The sequence below is a fragment of the Rhipicephalus microplus genome, unplaced genomic scaffold, assembly GCF_043290135.1.
Source record: "Rhipicephalus microplus isolate Deutch F79 unplaced genomic scaffold, USDA_Rmic scaffold_67, whole genome shotgun sequence".
NCBI lineage: Eukaryota > Metazoa > Arthropoda > Arachnida > Ixodida > Ixodidae > Rhipicephalus > Rhipicephalus microplus.
Window position 1 is genome coordinate 318,327 of NW_027464640.1, and position 16,200 is coordinate 334,526.

Genomic DNA, 16,200 nt, shown 5'->3' on the forward strand with positions numbered 1-16,200 from the left:
GTCCTGTAACAGTGACATTGGTGGTCTACAGGCTGATGATGCAGATTATAAAGGAAAGACTGCAGGAATGAATAGAAGATGAGGGTATGCTGGGGGAAATGCAGAACGGCTTTCGGAAACACAGGAGGTTGGAAGACAATCTGTTCTCACTGACGTAGTGCATCGAAATAGCAGAAAAGGAACACAGGCCCCTGTGGCTAGCATTTTTGGATATCAAGGGAACATACGATAGCGTGGTTCAAGAGGACTTGTTGGGAATACTGGACACACTAGGTGTGAAAAATGGAGTCACTAATCTTTTAAAGGATATCTATAAAGGTACCAAGGCAGTTATAAATTGGGAAAAACAGGTATCCAAGCCTGCAGATGTAAAACGGGGGCTCAGGCAGGGGTGTCCTCTGTCACCCTTGTTATTCATGATGTACCTACAAGGATTAGAGGTCAAATTAGAGGGAAGTGGACTGGGCTTCAACCTCTCTTTCGTGAAACAAGGAAAACTCATTAAACAGGCACTACCAGGATTGATGTACGCAGATGATATTGTGCTAATGGCCGACAACAAGGAAGATTTGCAGATATTAATGGACATCTGCGGTAATGCGGGAGATAGGTTAGATTTCAGATTCAGTAAGGAAAGATCATCAGTCATGATTTTTAATGATAATGGAGGTAGTGAGCTTAAAATACAGGAGGTCACTCTAGAGATAACAAAGAAATACAGATACCTGGGTGTATGGATAAGCAATGGGGCCGAGTACCTAAGGGAACACGAAATATACGTGAAGAATAAAGGTAACAGGGATGCAGCGGTTATGAAAAACAGGGCACTGTGGAATTACAATAGATATGAGGTTGTGAGAAGAATGTGGAAAGGAGTCATGGTTCCTGGTGTGACGTTCGGCAATGCGGTCTTGTGCATGAGATAAGAAGTTCAAGCAAGATTAGAAGTTAAGCAACGTGGAATAGGTAGGCTCGCCTCAGGAGCTCACGGGAAGACACCAAATCAGGGAGTACAAGGTGGTATGGGATGGACATCATTTGAGGGCAGGGAAGCTAACAGCAAGATAAAATTTGAGAAGCGATTGAGAGAAATGGGGGAGGAGCGTTGGGCTAGGAAAGTATTCAGCTACTTGTACATGAAGAATGTCGATACAAAATGGAGGAAGCGAACCAGAAAATTGACTGGTAAATACTTAGAAAACAGTAGGGGGCCAAACCAAAAAGAATTATTGTTAAAGAAGAAGGTGAAGGAAGCTGAGACCGATATGTGGAGAATCGGCATGATTAAGAAGTCCGCACTAGAGATCTACCGAACTTTTAAGCAGGAAATCGCCAAGAAAAGGATCTATGATAATACTCGGGGTAGTTCTCTACTGTTTGAGGCCAGGACGGGAGTATTGCGAACCAAGACATATCGGGCCAAATACGAAGAGGTAGACGCGGTATGCAGTGCGTGTGGAGAGGAAGAGGAAACTGCCGAACACTTGATAATGTTCTGTAAAGGGCTTCACTTTATAGTTCAGGATGATGGCGCAGAGTTTTTCAAATCACTGGGGTTTAGGGACAGGGAGGGCAAAATAGACTTTAAGCGGGTATAATTAACTAGAAGGAGGTTATCTGATTGGTGGCTAAAGTCAAGGCACGAGTGAAAATTAAACCCTTCACTGCAAAGTACGAGTCCTCAACCTCATTATTTAAAGGAAAAAAATAAATCTAGCTTTTGGTTCACTGAGTATTGCGACTTGGTGGCGGTAGCCACCGCCCGATCTAAAGGGTACAGCCATGTCAATTCATCCATACACCATCCTAATTCCTGGGAATGGCTCTTTCGCCGAACCCTTTCCTCGCGTGAAGCCATCGCAGTGACCAATCGAATATTGCTCGCAAAGGGATTTTGTCGGCCGCTCATTGCGTCACATCCCGTCACCTCTCGTCCACGAAAAAGGCTGACGTCTAAAAGACAAGGGTGCGCGTATAGCCTTCCGAATGACGCACTCTCAGGTGAATAGTCGTTGCCTTCTCAGCAGGAAGAGCTCGTGCAGAGTGGCGTGTGGCACAGCTCTGAGCGCTGGCAGCACGAGCAGGGCCTGTCCGAACCGAGCCGGGCTGTGGGGTCTAGTGTGCCGCATGTACTGCTGCAAAGCCAGGTGGGACTGCTCCAGCAGGCACTCCACCTGGCCCGAGGCGCACAGCTCTCGCTGGCAGTCTGAGACACAGGGAGAACAAAAGATTTGTCAGAAAAATCAATCACTCAACTTGGGATGAATCAATGGTGCATCTTTTTGTATTTTTGAAGTTACTGCGTCGTAGTTTTCACTTTTAGTCACGTTTTCGTTCTTGTCGTAGTTTAACAGAATATTAGGTTGGTTTAACTTTTTCTAATCTTTTCGTGAAAACCGCGTGGGAATCATTTGTAGGCGATAAAGAAAAGGTCACTCAGACACGCTAAAGAGGAGGAAAGATCAAGCGGTAGGACAGGGAGGTTAGCCAGTTCCAGACGCATTAAAGAAATACATTTTGTGCCTATAGGACTCACTCGGAGTCAGACTCACTTGAGCATAGCTCAGCCTGAATCACTTCGACTCATACTTACGGACCGATCTGAGTCTGAGTGAGTTGACTCATCAGTGAGTTTGCCGACTTGTGGTGAGCATTAAGCGACCGGAAGTCAAATTGTTGACCAGAGTTGCGAACCGACGTGATTTAAAAGCCTATAGTCGGCAGACACGCTTTCCCATTTTCGCGGGCTTCCCAGCCAGACTTGATAAAAACATGGTCGCTCAAGAAGAACGAAATACACGGCTGGATTGACAGCTCTTTAGGATCGATGATCAATTTTTCACTTCGAGGCTTTTATTAGATTTGTCTGCGAAGTTGATTAAAACAAATTTTGCAGTTAGACGAAGAACAACAGACTGATGTCGCTTAAGCGACGGCAAGCTACAGTACTTAGATTTTTCCCAGCTACATGACAGGCATTATTTATAAGACATGGCGCAGGTTACGTGGGACACCGTATCTAATGCAGTTTCAGACACCTTCCATTCTTATAAGCTTTCGTGTGAACTGCACAAGTTGACGATCTTACATTCTCGTTTAACTTTGTACCATCCGAGTCTGTTCACTGTACTTTACATTTAAGCCCGTCCTGACGATTTCTAGCTTCGTGTCTGCTGCTCGGTTGCAATTTCGAGCGCCTATGTATCAGTTCACCTTTTCTGCAGAGAAGTATGGTTTCCAGGAGAGTCCTCTCGATGGGGTCGAGGGCCAGCGCTTTGCACTGTGCGATGGCTTGCTGGATTTGTCGGACGCCAGACTGGAGCTCCGCCTGCAGTTCAAAGGCGCTTGTAATATTTATAGCAGACCGCTACGAATGACACTGCTATCCCGCAAGTTCACCACGATTGCTGAGTAGGCGCACCAGTTACTGAGCAAACGCATGCATGAGCGTGATTTTAAGGCAAACGCCTTCGACATATATCTATCTGTCTGGGCAAAATTAAGAAAGAAACTGTCCACCTAGTTCAGTTCATAGTTTTTGAAGTTAAAAAAAAAAGCTCACCCCGAAGCTAGCGCTTTTTAGTAGTTGTCTTCCTCTCCGCGGCGAGGACGACGGTGGGGAGAGGGAAGCCACTAAATATTTCGGCGCTGGCTGGACAGTCATCCCCTGAACAAGAAACCCAGGCACTGCGCCATGCTCCCTACCGGGCTGCAGAAATTAGGTACCTTTTTCCCCTTTTAACCACTACCACCAGCAAGAAACCTATATTTTCCATGGCATCGTTGTCGGTCAGTTCTCGCACAGTTTTCATACAGCACGTGCTCTCGCCAAAGGGAGCTCTTTTTTTCTTTTGCTCTTTGAGCACTTTGATGATGACGAATAGAAGTATGGAGTGAAGAAAACACAGAACAAATCGGAAAGGAAAAAGCGAGGTGGAAGGAAAGAAAAACGACAGGGAAACAACGAAGAATGGCAGCCCTTCCCGACATGTTCGGCACTATAGTGCAAAGCTTCTTTAATTTTTCTTTTTTACATGCCTTTCGGTTTACCTGGAATATTGTTAGATACCGACGCAGCGTAGAAAAGGAAATGTCCCTGCACTTTTTGCGAGTTTGACATTGCATGTAATAACGTAAAGCTCTCAGTCCTCCATTTATTTTTATTTTACTCTTGGGCTTCGCGCTAATTATGGGTCTTGCTTTGTTTACAAAAAGTATTCGGCACTTGACTTAACATTCGAAGGCCATTTTCTGGACTTTTAGTGTTAGATAAGATTTGACAATTCCGGTATTTCAACACACCTATAGCTTGAGGGAATCTGGTCTCGTTTCCACTTGCACAAAGTTTTAAAGCGACATCTTTGTACTGTTTTTTTCTGGCACTACCATAAACCAGCAGCCATAATTCGCACGTTCACGTCCTTTCTTTTCTTTTTGCTATCGTGATGCGAAGCAAATCGACAACACGTACCATGCCTTTGGCGTAACAGACTGGACCCGGCTGTTCTGCAATTTTCAGTACCGTATACCTGACGCGCGTCGATAACAGTGGTTGCGAGGTTAGACTCTTCCAATACGCCTTTAAGGTTTCGATTTTCCTAAATTCCAGGAATCTAGCAGCAACGCACGTTTGAAGCAAACGCACCCAAATGTTATGTTGTGTTTGACGTCACAGCTCTTCAGTTGATAGTTGATCAGAGATACACTGAGGTAGTACAGGCAGTTTTTTCCTGTACGTTTTGAGTGACTTCACTGTATATAGAAAGCAAGAAGCGTATTAAACAGAAGTAAGCCAGCTTCGCAATGGTTGCGCCAAGCCCGGTGCGACGCTGGTCGACCTTCTTCATCACTTTTGTGGGATCTCGAATTGGCGAGCACCACGCCACGCTCTTGGAGTGAAAGGGCACAGTAGACACGGTCGGTACAAACCGAAGAACAACGTACATTTATTTATCTAATTTAGAACGACGATATCATCCGCTGAGTCAATACATCAATCGTTAACAACACGCTAGGACATCATCCGTACACAATATTACTATACACCCCATGACAAACACAATAACACGACGAACACACAATAACATGACAAACACTATAACACACCCAAGGTGGCGTCGCCAACGCTTGACTTACGACGAGGGGCCCCGACGCGCAGCCCGCGGTGCCACGCACCGGGGACCCACGCTACAGACAACCCTTCACGGCAACTGCCACGCGCAGAAGAGACTCGCTCAACTCTCTCGCCCGCCACCAAGGCTTGCCTTCCGCCAGGAGTCACCGCCGGCGCTACCACTCTACCATTCATGATGATGATAGCGGTGATCAAAGCGAACACAACGCCACCTACTGCCCGATGGTTGTAACTCGAAATGCGGCTTTTGGGTGAGACACGTGCGCCACGCGGCGCAAACATGTTTACAAGGGGTGTCAGCACCCCAACACTGTTTATCTCTTTATTTCTCCATCTCATCTTTTCTTTCTTTGAACCTACGACCTTCGAACCTACGACCTTCGAGTAACGCGTATCAGAGCATCGAACGCGTTATTCGAAGGCCATAGGTTCGATTCCCGCACACGGCAAGTTATTTTTTTCACCCACTTTTCTTTCTTGTTATTTACATTACTTTGGTTCTAATAACTTCCCCTATACATTCCGTGGCATTATTGTCTGTTAGATCTCATATATATATATATATATATATATATATATATATATATATATATATATATATATATATATATATATATATATATATATATATATATTGTGAAGAAAAAGATGTGCCTGCAGCGAGCAGCATCGCCAACGCCTGGCTCTCTCGGCTCGTGCTTCGGTTCGTTGCTGTGCCGATCGCTGGACGGTTCTTGACGCTGTCTCGTCGCTGTCTCTAACGGCTAATAAACCTCTTCACATTTGGTGGAAGGTGCTGTTAATCCCCGTTGCTACACCCTGGAGCTGCGAAGCCGCACGCTACCACCTGTCATGACTGCCAACGCCACTACATCGACGCCTTCGCTCCAGTTCAACTGCCCTGGCCATCCTAAACTACGGGAGCCGAAGGTCTTCAGCGGTGCGGATGGGACCGACGTCGAAGACTGGCTCGAGCACTACGAACTGGTGAGCGCCAACAATAAGTGGGATGAAGCCGACAAGCTGGGCCACGTGATATTTTATCTCACTGGCGTCGCCGAATTGTGGTTTAATAACCACAAACACAACATCCCCACATGGAGCGTCTTCAAGACGTCATGGGCTGAAGTGTTCGGTCGGCCGGCTGTCCGCAAGCAGAGGGCAGAACAGCGCTTGCGCGTCCGCTCTCAGCAGACTGGCGAGACCTTTACCAGTTATATTGAGGACGTCGTCGACCTTTGTCGACGTGTGAATGACACCATGCCCGAATCTGACAAGGTCAAAAACATACTGAAGGGCATCGACGACGGCGCATTTCAAATGCTTCTGGCAAGGAATCCAAGCACAGTTTCTGAAGTCGTCAGCTTGTGTCAGAGCTACGACGAGTTGAAAAAGCAACGCACTCTGACTAGGCAGCCTCAGCCTGGTGGTGAGTCGCTGTCCAGCTTCGACTCCATGCCCGACAATTCACCATTGCTTCAGCAAGTCCGAGTCTTCGTCCGTGAGGAAGTCCCCCGCCAACTTTCCCTAGTGCCCTTTACTCACGAGACCACCACCCGTCTACCTGCCCCGCTTCGCACGGCTATATCGGAAGAGGTTGCACAAGCTGTTCCTCGTGCGCACTACGAGCCACCTCTATCAAGCCGTGGTCACTGCCCGGGTGTCGCACAGCCGGTAGGCGCTCCTGTCGCCTATACGCCAGCCGTTCAGCCTGTGGCCGCGCCCCTAACCTATGCAACGCAGCCTGTGGCTCCGCCTGTCACCTTTTCGCAAGAGATGCAGCCCGTAGCCGCGCCGCTCACATATGCAGACGCTGTACGTAGGCTCCCGCAACCACCCTACACCACGCGCTCACAGCCCGCACACCCGGCTGCTTATACTGCACCTTGGGCGGCAGCACCAGTCGCCAATCCCTGGAGGACGCCCGATAACCGACCGATTTGCTACGCTTGCTTCACTCCCGGACACGTTGCTCGCTACTGCCGCCGTTGACCTCAGACGTTCGGCAACTATGCCCGGTCGTCGCATCCCGGCAGCCAACCCTTCGTTCAATACGGGCCGGTCTCGCCACCTCGCTATGCGCCTACTGACGACCTTGACTTCCAGCCGCAACGCGCACCCTCTCCTCGTCAGCGATTGCCCTCCCCCATGCGTCGCCGGCCCGGACCCTCCGACCAGGAAAACTAAGCAACGCAGTTCAAGAGGCAAGAACTGCGCCGTTTTCAAACTGTCTAAGCCCTCGCTCCTCTCCTGCTAACGTGGTCGCAGTAACTGTTGAAGGTTATGGTACTTTCGCCCTTGTGGACACTGGCGCCGCTGTTTCTGTTATTGCCGCTAATCTCTGCCGTTTATTACGCAAAGTAACGACGCCGCTTTCGGGACTGTCGCTTCACACCGCAAGCGCACAGCAAGTAACGCCTCTCGCAGCCTGCACTGCAAGAGTCTCCATCGAAGGCATTTTTTACATCGTGGAGTTTATTGTTCTTCCTGTTTGTTCGCATGACGTCATCCTCGGGTGGGACTTCCTATCCCGCCATAATGCCGTCATTGACTGCGCACGCGCCGAAGTTGAGTTTTCGCCCTTGTGTGATGTCCCATTACTGGACGCTCCTCATCTGCCGCCGAAGTTGCTCGTTCATGAAGATACCGATATTCCGCCTGGAAATTTCGCCCTTGTTCCCGTTTCATGCAACGCCTACACTGACGCTACAGTTCTTTTTATGCCTTCCGATATCTTCAAATGTCGTCGAGCTTTGCCGCTGCCTTTCGCAACAATTGACCTTGCCGCCGGAAGAAGCAACATGTTCGTAAGCAATCCGCTTTCCACACCTGTCACATTGCTTGCGGGGGAATGTCTCGGCCGCGTGCTGGATCTCGACCCTTCGTTTTTGTTTGATGTCCCGGACGACTACTGCGACCACCCAAAAGCACTGTCGGCACTCGGGGAGTCGTCCAATGATACGTCTTCCAGCGCCATCGCCGACACTCTCACTCCCACCGAACATGCCGACCTGCTGGATCTTCTGCATGAGTTCAGGAGTTCGTTCGATGTGTCGCAACATCAACTGGGCCGCACATCACAAGTCAAACATCATGTTGACACCGGCCTACACCAGCCACTGCGTCAAAGACCATACCGTGTCTCCGCTGAAGAGCGCCGCGTCATCAACGATCAAGTCGAAGATATGCTTCGTAGAGACGTCATTCGACCATCTCACAGTCCCTGGGCGTCTCCCGTCGTCCTGGTGCGTAAGAAAGACGGATCTATCCGATTTTGCGTGGACTATCGTCGTTTGAATAAGATAACCCGCAAGGACGTCTATCCTTTGCCGCGCATTGATGACGCCATTGACACCCTTCACGGAGCGGAATTTTTCTCGTCGCTAGATTTGCGGTCTGGCTACTGGCAGGTCCCAATGGCAGAAGCCGATCGCCAAAAAACGGCATTTATTACACCAGACGGACTATATGAATTTAACGTCATGCCCTTTGGGCTTTGTAACGCGCCTGCCACATTTGAACGTCTTATGGATAATACGCTACGTGGCCTCAAATGGAATATGTGCCTCTGTTACCTCGACGATGTCGTGGTTTTCTCCCATGACTTTCCTACGCACCTCCTTCGCCTCAGGCACGTTTTGAGTTGTCTGACCAACGCTGGTCTGCAGCTTAACCTAAAAAAAATGCCGCTTCGCTGCACGCGAGCTCGTCATCCTAGGCCACATCGTGTCCAAGCACGGCGTATTACCTGACCCAGCAAAACTTCGAGCAGTCGCAGAATTTCCCAAGCCGACGACCATGAAAGAACTTCGCAGTTTTGTAGGCCTATGCTCCTATTTCCGGCGCTTTGTTCGCAATTTTGCATCTATCATGTCACCGTTAACCCAGCTTCTTCGCGGTGACGTGAACCTCACCTCCTGGTCCCCTGCATGTGACGTTGCCTTCACTACTCTGCGCCGTCTGCTCACTTCCCCACCTATTCTTCGCCACTTCGACCCGACGGCTCCTACCGAAGTGCACACCGACGCCAGCGGCGTCGGGCTAGGCGCGGTCCTCGCTCAACGAAAGCCCGGCTATTCAGAATACGTTGTAGCCTACGCTAGCCGCACTCTGACGAAAGCCGAAACTAATTACAGCGTGACAGAAAAAGAGTGTTTGGCTCTGGTGTGGGCGCTTGGAAAGTTCCGGCCGTACTTATACGGCCGCCCGTTCAATCTAGTAACTGATCACCACGCGCTTTGCTGGCTCTCCACATTGAAAGACCCTTCTGGCCGCCTTGCGCGTTGGGCACTCCGCATCCAGGAGTACGACATTCGCGTCGTATACCGCTGCGGACGCAAACACTCTGACGCTGATGCCCTGTCCCGCTCACCTTTACCACCAGATCAGACGTGCGGAAACACTTGCCTCCAGACCTTGTCATCGCTAAATCTCGACTCGATTGCCACCGAACAACGTCGTGACCCGTGGATCGCCTCTTTTATCGAATATTTATCTGGCACGCCCAACCTTCCAGTATCTCGATCCCTCCGACGTCAAGCTTTCCATTTCGCCATCCGCGATCAACTTCTTCATCGACGCAACTACGCTCCCGATGGCCGCCGGTGGTTGCTGGTCATTCCACGCACTTTACGATCGCAAGTATGCGCCTCCCTTCACGACGATCCGCAATGTGGCCACGCCGGAGTGTTCAAAACATATGAACGCCTTCGCCATCGCTATTACTGGCGCGGCATGTACAATTTTGTACGTAAATTCGTGCAGTGCTGTCCTGACTGCCAGCGACGTAAATCAACACTGCCACGTGCGACTGGCGCATTGCAGCCACTTCCATGCCGTGCCAAGCCATTTGATCGCGTCGGCGTTGACCTCTACGGTCCCCTTCCATTGACACCAGCTGGTAATCGGTGGATTATAGTGGCGGTCGACCACCTGACACGCTACGCCGAAACAGCCGCTTTGCCGAGCGCTACAGCTCAGGATGTCGCCTCTTTTATTTTGCAACGCTTTATCCTTCGACATGGTGCACCTCGAGAGCTCCTTAGTGACAGAGGCCGCGCTTTTCTTTCCGAGGTCGTCAAAACTCTGCTTTCGAAATGCCACGTCATTCATCGGAAAACGACAGCATACCACCCGCAGACTAACGGACTAACGGAACGGTTCAACCGCACGCTAGGTGATATGCTCTCAATGTACGTGGCATCTGATCACAGCAACTGGGACCGTGTTCTCCCATACGTCACGTTCGCATATAACACCGCAATACAAACCACCACGGGATTCTCACCTTTCTTTCTTCTTTACGGACGTGAGCCTTCCCATACAATTGATACCCTACTTCCTTACCGTCCTGATGCTTCCGAGTGTCCACCTATCTCCGATGCTGCTAGACAAGCCGAAGAGTGCCGCCAGCTCGCCCGTGCGTTCACCTCGGAAGAACAACAACGCCAGAAAGAAACCCGTAGCACCTCTCTTCCGGATCCCAACTATGCCCCAGGGTCTCTTGTGTGGCTTGCCATCCCATACCAAACACCGGGACTCTCCTCGAAACTTGTCCCCCGATACGAGGGGCCTTACACCGTTTTGGAGAAAACCTCTCCGGTTAATTTCCTAATTGACCCAGTTTCCCGATCGGACGACATGCGCCGGCGTGCACGTGACATCGTCCATGTTTCCCGACTGAAACCGTACCATGAGCCTTTGCCTGAAACTTCTTAAGTCGCCAGGATGGCTCCTTTTTCAGCGGGGGCGATTGTGAAGAAGAAGATGTGCCTGCAGCGAGCAGCATCGCCAACGCCCGGCTCTCTCGGCTCGTGCTTCGGTTCGTTGCTGTGCCGATCGCTGGACGGTTCTTGACGCTGTCTCGTCGCTGTCTCGTTTCGGTGGCAGGGGAATTTCGGTCGCTGTAGAAAGCGGATGTTTCAGTGTGAACTAGGCATAACGGTTAATAAACCTCTTCACAATATATATATATATATATATTTCGGCCTAGAGTCTGGCCTTCATCAGGATTCATCCTGATGAAGGCCAGACTCTAGGCCGAAAAGTCGAAATAAACCACGTTGTGACCGCTCACGGAGGATCTGCTGGACTGTATGCAACGCTACGGCCATTCAACCACCATGATATATATATATATATATATATATATATATATATATATATATATATATATATATATATATATATATATATAATGAGATATAACAGACAGTAATGCCAAGGAATGTACAGGGGAAGTTATTAACATTAATGGAATGTAAATAAGAAGAAAGAAAAGTGGATGAAAAAATTACCAACTGTAAGCAGGAATCGAACCTACGACCTTCGAATTACGCGTTCGATGCTCTAATTCACAGATAAACCCAAAAAAGTGGATGGAGGGAGTGCCGCTGTAATAGCTCAGTGGTTAGAGCATCGAACGCGTAATTCGAAGGTCGTAGGTTCGATTCCTGCTTACAGTTGGTAATTTTTTCATCCACTTCTCTTTCTTCTTATTTACATTCCATTAATGTTAATAACTTCCCCTGTACATTCCTTGGCATTACTGTCTGTTATATCTCATTATTATTGTGTTAAAAACACGGAAAAACGAGCCCTTAGGTATACACTTCTTTCCCCTATATATATATATATATATATATATATATATATATATATATGTGTGTGTGTGTGTGTGTGTTTGTGTGTGTGTGTGTGTTTGTCCCTTCTGTTTTTTCTAGTTCCTTTCTTTGTCTCTTTCTTCTTGTGTTTATATAATTTTCTGATATTTCTCTTTTTCTTTTCTCCGTTTCTATCAATTTCTCTTTCCCTTTTACTTTCTATGCGATATGGTTTAATCCCTCTCGAATTCATTTTCTTCCTCCTGACATCCAGTTCCCTTTCCCACCACTTTGGCACGCTACTCTATACAAGGCTATTTTTTTTATTAAATGTATGTAAGGAGAGGTTGGTGCCAATGCGTGGCGCCGGCTACTCCTCATACAAGGCTATGTTTATGTTCTGCTAGTGTGCCTGGATAGCTGAGTGATCACGATGATATCGCCTTCAGGTCGTGGGCATGCGGTTTCGAATACCGCCTTGTCAATAAACTTTTTGTCGCCAGGAATTTCTCTCTATTTCTCGACTTCTCTCTCTCTCACTCTCTGTACTTTTTCTCTCACCCATCAGAGTTATCCAATCATACGCTGGACAAATCGGCGCACGTGCTCTGTGAGGGAAGCAGAAGATGAGGAAGAGGACGAACACAGTGCGTGTCGATTCATGATGCTGGTAGTTTTCTGTTCGTGCACTACAACCAACAGCTGACATAAGCAGCTCCGCAGTTAAAAATCTGCGATTAAATAGAACGTATAATTCAAATAAGCACTGCCCATTGTGCGGAGACGTTTCAGCCATAGAGTTAGAAGCAATGGGTTCACCGGTGTTCTGGTGCATCTTCCAAACCCATGAGTCGGCACTGACCATAAGTTTAGTAAGCATGTATTTAATCACATGGACAGGTGCGTGGGTTCTTGCCACGCTATACTACCCGATTACCTATAGACGCCTAATCGTGTACGTACCCCGAGAGCAACAGACGCTGCCACGTGACCCATGAGCAGCAGCACGTCGAGCGGCCAGTGGGCGGCCTGCAGCAGGAAGAGCTGTGGCCACGCCTCGTCCAGTATGGCGGCCTGGTCTCCCGCGGGCAGCGTTCGGAACAGCTCGTTGGCCCGCGCCCGGCGCAGAGCCACCAGCAACACCTGCGCCGCCACCTCGTGCAGCAGCACCTCTTCGCCGCCGCTCGGACGCTGCTGCGGCAGCCGGTCTGGTGACGGCGCGCACGCCATCGGCGCGGCTGCTGCGTGCGTTACCGCAGAGTAACGGTATTGAGAATCTCACAAAGTGGCGAAAGGGTTGAGAAACGTGAAAGTGGTGACACGCTATTCTAGCGTGAAGCTACAGGAGAATCTGTACGGATTTCTCAGAGAAAAGTCTTTTCAGTGGCCGAAAAATTTGTCCTGGTCCGGGAATCGAACCCGTGACCAACACCTTTCCGGGGTGGTCACTCTTCCAACTAAGCTATATGTACCGAATGTGCAGGTTCAACTGCCCATTGGTCTCTGCACGTGCGGCTTCTGATGAGTCAATTAGTCACATTAATTGTTGGAGTTTCACGTCCCATAACCATGTTATGATATGAGAGACACCGTAATGGAGAGCTCCAGAAACTTGGCCATCTGTTTTTTTTAACCGGCACCTTATTCTTAGCTCACGAGCTTTTAGCATTTTCGCCTCCATTGATGGGGTGGGCCGGGATTCGATCGCGTGACCAGAGGGGGTCAGGTCACGTCGCAGCTTCCGGTGATACGGGTTATCTTTATTGGCAGCTCCACCGCCGCGAAAAAGCATTGGTGTTGAGGTTGATCCCCGGAGCAGGACAAATTATTTGGCAACGAAGGAGCTTTTTTTCTGAACAATTCGTTCGCATTTCCTCGTGGTTTCGTACTACGTACGGATTGTAAAAGTCTCTTTTGTACACAAGCACGTTCAAGGCCTCCTTGGTGACCACAGAATCCGGATGGCGGCGTAATATACTGACCACGTCCGTTTCTCACAACTGTCAATGTTTAGCATTAGACAAGTAAAATGGTAACCATGGCTTTATGACGCTAAGTTTAATGAACAGTGCATCATCTCCTGGTGCATGGCTGTTGTGTGCTACCGGTAGTTTAAGTGCTATCCTCTCACTTTACCTAAACGACTTTTCTTAAAGAGGGCAGTCAGACCACCATTGTGAACGATCGCTGTCTTCAGATAATGTTGAGCACAAATAAACAAATTTAGGAGAGCGCGGAGTAAGCTTGTCGGGTGTTCACTTTTCCGTCATGCTCTCACTGTGGATGGAAAAAAGAGGCAGAAAGCTTGGCTTGGTTAAAGTCTGCGCTCAGTCACCATTTGAGAGGGAGATAGTCATGTCTCTCTGCAGTGGGGACGGGTGTTGGTCTGCGCTGAGAGATGTCCATAATCCAGCACCTTTGCTAACCGTACAATTTTAGCACTATAGTTGGCTTCTATAACTCCAACGAGCGAAAACCACCTGGATTACCCGTTCAACACCTTCAGCCAGTCCTGCACGGCTATGCCTTCAGCGGGAGCGTCGTTCGGAAAAGACAACCGGAGCTTTCGTTCGATTGGTGGTGCTATAGGCCCCGGTGCAGCAAATTTACGATACTTTATATTCTGTAACGTATAACATCCTTATATCGCACGTCCCGTTCCTCTCTTCCCGTTAAAGCTGCAGCGCTTCCAGAGTGACCAACATTACCAGACAGCAATCTTTAAGTGATCTTGCTGTAAGAAACAAACATTGAGAGCCAGGTGGCCCCAGGTACCGGCCTCCCAATCGCCGGATTCCGAATGAAGTCACTTCACTCACGCACTTAACACAAGTTCTGCGGACTACGATCGCGTGTGTCTTCGTCGTCCTTGTATTTCGCTTAGTGAACCGTGGCTCACGCCCTCACAAGCAGATAGATCAGGTGGTTATAAAAAAGTCCTAAAAGGTAGGTGTACGTTAGTATATTATAAATTGCGTATCAAGATAGAGGTACAAGTGCGCAGCTTAAAGTATACAGTGTTTGCATGTCTTGTTTCTCTTCTACCTCCAGTTATCATTTATAATAGCGTTTTTTTTTTCTACAAACGACAGCTGTACTCCAAAAATCGGTTTCGCATAGCGTTCTTGACAGGGAAGTGTAGTGACCACACAGTTTTTGAAAAAAGCAGACGAAAGCGACGCGTATGGCAATTATTGTGGTTCGTTAAAGGTAGTGCTTTGATTATGTAAACCATTTCAACTAGCGCCTCCTTTCCCCCACCCATTTTACCATACACAAAGGGAGAAAGAGATAGAGAGACGCCAATTGGCTCGTTTCACTGACGTCACGGTCTATATAGGCGAGCGTCCTTCTGATCTCCTGCGCGGCCACTTCTGGTAATATCCGAGTTTTTACGTCCCAGAACAACGATATGATTGTGAGAGACGTTTTAGCGGAGGGCTCCAGGAATTTCGACCACGTGTGGTTTTTTCTTGTGTACCTAAGTTTAGGTATACACGCACCTCTATAGCATTTTTACATCATCAAACTGTGGCCGCCGCGGCGGGAATTTGATCTCGTGACCTTAGATCAAACACCGTGCTCGGCCGCTTCCTGATTTCCATCATGCTATAGAGATTGAAGCGATGCGTGTGGTCGGGTTCTCGTGGAACGATTTCGCTTATCAACGCGATAAGGTTTAGTAGCAGTGGTTATCGGTGCAACATTGAGAATGAGTAGTGTGACAGTATATTGAGCTGGCAAATCTCCGAGGGCATGGAATCGGTGCATCGATAATATCTTACGCCACTAGAGGGTGGCACCAACTATATGTGTTCAATGTACGGGCTGTAGTCGGCGCTTGTTATTGTTAATGAACAATTTTCATTCATAGTGTACACATGTGTATGCCTTATGGGTAATTCGAACTATTCGGCAATATCTCGCCAAAGTAATACGTCCCGCGTCAGCGATGCACATTTAGTCTAATAAAGCACAATACGTTTTTCTTGTTTGCGTGCCAAAACGGACGATGAATACTCACAGAAAGAAATACGCTCTTTTATTACTTAGAACAACAACAACATCTATTCGTGTACGAGCAAACAAAGAAGTAGTTGCTACATGTAGCCACTGAGACGCACCGCTCTGCGACCGCGCCGCTGGTGTAGTGGTATCATGCAAGATTCCCATTCTTGCGACCCGGGTTCGATTTCCGGGCGGTGCAGTACTTTCTTTCATGTCCTTATTCTTTAGGAGGAGGGCGGGGGAGCGCAGTTGCGGAGGCGTTAGGTTACTTCGCTTTCTACCAGGGATTAAGCCGTTAAAGTGTAGAGATTGACGATGAAGGCGAGGTGTTTTGCCGATCGTATGGTTGGTTCAAAACACTGCGCCTCCTGCATTGTAGCAGGGCTGCAGTACAAAACTATTAGCTTCCTTTCGAACATCAAGCAGATGTGGGGAGTCCTGGCGCGCAAATGAACG

General features: G+C 48.6%; 1 non-coding gene across 1 annotated transcript; it reads left to right on the forward strand.

Moving 5' to 3' along the window:
• Positions 1-15,872: 15,872 nt before the first annotated feature.
• TRNAG-CCC (transfer RNA glycine (anticodon CCC)) lies at positions 15,873-15,943 on the forward strand. The gene has a single exon. It is a non-coding gene; the product is annotated as a tRNA-Gly (tRNA).
• The last annotated feature ends 257 nt before the right edge of the window (positions 15,944-16,200 follow it).